The sequence below is a fragment of the Simochromis diagramma genome, unplaced genomic scaffold, assembly GCF_900408965.1.
Source record: "Simochromis diagramma unplaced genomic scaffold, fSimDia1.1 OVJJ01000348.1, whole genome shotgun sequence".
NCBI lineage: Eukaryota > Metazoa > Chordata > Actinopteri > Cichliformes > Cichlidae > Simochromis > Simochromis diagramma.
The window spans coordinates 1,873,019-1,877,868 of NW_024386755.1; the positions used below are offsets into that span (position 1 = coordinate 1,873,019).

The 4,850-nt window shown below is 38.9% G+C and overlaps 1 long non-coding RNA gene across 1 annotated transcript; it reads left to right on the forward strand.

Annotated features, from left to right (window-relative positions):
- Nucleotides 1–2,695: 2,695 nt before the first annotated feature.
- LOC120728683 lies at nt 2,696–3,130 on the forward strand. The gene is made up of 2 exons (XR_005694769.1): nt 2,696–2,915; nt 3,004–3,130. It is a non-coding gene; the product is annotated as an uncharacterized LOC120728683 (long non-coding RNA).
- The last annotated feature ends 1,720 nt before the right edge of the window (nt 3,131–4,850 follow it).

The following is a 4,850-nucleotide window of genomic DNA, read 5'->3' on the forward strand; positions in this document are numbered from 1 at the left end:
ACCTTCAGAAAAGTAGATTAAATTAGTTTAATATAATTTTGCTGCTTGGCTTTGTCATTTTATAATGCTTGACCAAGCTCACTTGAACTGTTCTGTAATAAAGCAACAGCAGAGACGTTTTTCATAAGCTGCTATGCATGTAGGCTATATTGTGGCATGTTTTAAGCTAGGTGAGCTAAAAATTTAAAGCTAACATTGAAGTGGATAAATGCACTAATTAACCCATTTCTTGCTGTTTTTGACCTGTTTTATTAGCAGAGGTGGAAAGTAACAAAGTACAAATATTTCGAGACAAAATAGTGTGAGATAACTTCATTCAGAGATGAAGGGAGGTGTAGGAAGACAGAGAGGACAGGAGAGAAAGAAGAGAGGTTAGATTCAAAGGTAAGGACTGCTCATCAACGCTTGATAAACTGCAAATTTATTTAAAGATTACATTCAATGTCATCATTTTATTCACATATTGCAGTACTGTGGTGAATTTACAGTAAAGCGCTGTGTTGGACTGGTGCACAGTGGTTGTGATGGTCAGTGTAGCAGAGAATTTGATTTTAAGCTGATGATGCTTAGATTCATTCACTGGATGCCAACTTTATACCAAGTTTATACAGCGTAGTATAAAGATAGTACATGCTATATTGTGCCAGTGCAGGCGATGGAAATTAGCCAGGAAAGCTCGAGTAAACTACGTACATATGGTTGAATTCAGTGTGTAAATCGGCAAAGAGCAGGACAGCTGATCACAGTCTGTACTCAAATAAAACTGAAGCTCAGATACTGAATCCCACTGCAACCCTTGACTGTACTCATTTTACTGTTTAGGTGTGAATGTGTGCATGTGTCCTAGATAACAGATTCAAGCTGAGTACATTCATTAGAGCTAAAATATAGATTTGAATCATATTTGCATTCTTATGTACTAATATTGTTATATTAATATAGCTCAAGATTCAGTCGCCTTTGCACAAAAATTCTTGGTAGAATTGTCCCATAAATAGATACGGTTAAGGAAAGATTTGTGTTTTTGTCCCCTGATGGTCATAAAAAATGATCAGTTGTATGGTTTGTGATATATGAAAATGGAATCACATTGAATTTCCTTTTAAATTTAAGTAAAAACAAAAATAGCAACAGGTTTAATAGTGTTAAAACCATAAAAATTTCACTATATATATTGTTAAACAATTTTATCTGCTGAGGCATGAAATTGTATCACTGACCCACCGATCTTTGTTCAATTTATCTGCCCGAACAATGTATTTCAGAAAAGGCTGCCTCAGTTTCTTTGCTGTTAATTGGACCGACAAAGTAGAGAGTGGAAAGTCAGAGAATGTGCAGGTTTGTAATACATAAAAGCTTAATAGCTTTTACCTTGAATGTTCAGCTATGGCAGAGTAAATGGTGTACCTTGATGGCAGCGATTTAAATGAAATAGGAAGGAGTCCAACTGTGCATTTGGGAGATAAGATCAATGCTGGGAAAAGAAAAAGACTGACAAAAACTCCCTTTAAAGCTACAATCAATACATACATTCCCATTAACACAATTTCCCTTTTTCCCCATTACAAGGTTGTGCTTCTTTCCTTTTTAGCCCCCAACCATGGAAAACGAGGTCAAGTCTGACTCATAATCTGCTATTTCTTTTTTTATTTTTCTCCAAAGTTTATCCTCTTCCAGCTCTCCAAACCCAGCGGGAGCTGTTCAATTCTTTTTTTATTTCCTTCCCTCTTCTTGTGACCTGTAGCTTGTCACCCCCTGGAGGCGACTTTGGTCACCTCACGCACTCAGTGGTCAACTGTAAATCCCCCCCCTTAGGAGTAGAAACACAGTAAGCTTAAGAGGATTATTCTAACACTTTTGTCTAAAACTGTTAGTCCTTACAGCTGCTAATAGAGGCTTGATTAAAAAGTCATCTTTTTTATGTACTGGTGAGAACAATACTCAGGCCTCAATTTCAGTGCTCTTCTTGAAGACTCAAAATAGAGACTATTTTGATTGAGGAACAGAATAAGACCAAATAATGATTATGCATTTAGCTTATTTATGATGTCTGTGTAGAGTGCTGTCTGAGCATGTCAGTCCAAGGCTCTGGTAACTGGGATCTGGTAACTGTTAAGGACATTTATTGATTTAATCGTTTCAAAACACATCATTTTAAAGGGAGCTGTTCTGATTTTAGACATAAAAATGTCTTTAGAGTGGTTGTGAAGTACTAGTCGACTACATATAAGCTTATTTGAGTAAACTTTGATAGAGAGTGAGTAAGTAAAAAAAAAAAATAGTTCAAGGCAACATTGGCCTCTTCTAATGTGACTGCACTGTAGTTAAGCGGGAATATTTTTTGTAAAGAAAAAAAACTGTTTGTGGAATGAAAGATATTTTTGTAATGAAATATTTATTCAAAGTAATCTTTGCAAACATATGTGGTAAAGCGCAATAAAAACAAACTACACAAAAATTTCTGTTATTCAATTCCGGTTTTGAAAAATTGGGATGCAGTGTTAAACACATTTAACTTAAAACTAAATGATTATTGCAGTATTTGCAATATGCTGCCTTTCAAAATAAGAGTTTGTAAAGAAAATACCTGCTTATTACAGCAAGACTATGTCAAACCACATGCAATCATTCCATAGCACAAACGGAGGCACCAAAGTACTCAGCAGCTTAAATCACATATCAAGAAATGATTTTTTTGAAAAAAATCTTGTCACATTCAGGGGAGGGACTCAAGCGCAGAGCAGAGTTCAATACAAGGAATGACGTTAGTTTACACAATCACCAAGTGCAAATATATACAGTGGGGGAATTGTGGGGTTCCAAGGAAGGGAATCTCATTCACACTCGCTCTCCTCTTCACTCACGTTCACACGGTGGGTAGGTCATGGGTCCAAGAAAACTATACACAGGGAAAGGTCGGTTACTCAGAGGCAAAAAAACACACAGGCGGTTCACAAAGCTAGAGATTCACTAATGTGTCTCACACAGTCATCCAGCAATGAGACTGTCTGCGTCCCGGCCTTAAATATCCAACACATAATTGCAGGCTGATGAGGAGCAGGTGTGTGAGCCAAGGGCGGGAGCCCGCAATGAGCTCCGCCCCGGCGGGGAGGTGAGAGGAGAGAGTAAACAGAAACACATGTGGCCTTGTGGAGCCGGACGGGCAGACATGGGAACCATGACAAATCTTTTAAACCAGCAGTTCCCAACTTTTTCCATGGACCGGTTTGATGTCAGACAGTATAAGATGTCGCAAATAAATACAACAAAATAAAATGATACGAGCAAGACAAAAACTGTGGTATTTTGTAAATATTATAACACATGCGAATTCACTGTGTAATTGTGTAACTTTATTTGCAGCGTCCTCCTGAAATGCCCCAACAACATTGAGCATAACATCCTCCTCTCTGCCCCTTAATGCTCTCTGATTGCTATGGTAATGCTTAAATATTTCTTTCAAAATAAGACACACAACTACAACACAGGAAAAGACCCAGGGAAACCAAGTTAACAATAAAACCCCCGAAAACCATAAATTTCACACCCGAGCCTCAAATCTCGCAGCCCAGTACCAAACGACCGGTACCGGCTCCTCAGGCCTGGTGATGAACTAATCATTTGATTCAGGTGTCCTGCAGGTGATATCTAAAACCTGCAGGACACTGGCCCTTGAGGCCTGGAGCTGGACACAACTGGTGTTAGAGTGTTGCAAAACTAGCAAGTGCTGCAACACCTAAACAAGCCCATTCCCAACTATTGCGTTTTAACAGTTCAACGATATAAATAGTCTACATCTTGCAAAATGTTCATACATTTACATGCATGTTTATTTGTAAATTAACCTCTATAGAAACTAAAAGAACAAATGTCTTAGCATGATCAGACTTATGCACATGATCATGCCTAAAACCTTCTGACCCATAAACATTTAAAATTATTAACTGTAGAGGATTTTTCGGCATCTTTTATTGACACCTCTTTTATTATTGTACATGGACAAACCCGGGGAATATAAAGAAGACCATTTCCCTGCCTAACAATGGCCCACTGACACCAGTGATTAGTGTATTTGTGTTGGTGACCAGCCCAGCATGGGCCTGAATGAACTAGGGTGATCAGCAGAGATCAGCCAAAGAGCATGTGACTCAGCTAGCTATTAAAGCGAAGCAGCTGTTGATGAATAAAGTACTAACTAACCACAGCGCAGACAGTTTAGCCTCAAAAACTCGAGGACCAGGTGATCTTCCCTTGAGTGCTTGTCATTTTGACCTTCCAACAGTCACAGAGATTGTTAGGATAAGCATGACTGCAGTGCTAAAAGGGATTCTGTAAGGCCATTTTGCTGTTGTGTTCCCCCCAGCACCCTGACACACAGGGACATTGTACAAGAATTCAATGACATGACTCTTTCCCCATTCAAGCCTTTAGGATCCTTCCTGATTGATATTATTGTCTCTAAGAACACCAGCTGTAAGTGTTTTATCATTTCAATTTAGCTGTTTCACCTCTCGTATTGTGTTTAACTGCAGCTGGAAAAGTGTCTCAGCTTTGCCAATGGAAAATTAGTTGAATTCCAATATTTCTATCATTCAGCACAAGACCGGCAAAACGGCTGATGTATCAAGGGTACAGACAATGTCAGCGAAGTTGTATTGGCGGCATCCCGCACGCTTGCCAAGTCTTAGCCCAGCTTTAATGGCTTTTCGCTCAATAACAATGAAGCGACAGAGAGTACCATAAAGACAGAATCAGCCAATCCTTTCTGAATCTTAATAAGGATGGGCACATTTTAATACAACCATGGGCCTGCTTTCCATGACGAGCTCTCACGCGCTGCCAATCAAACA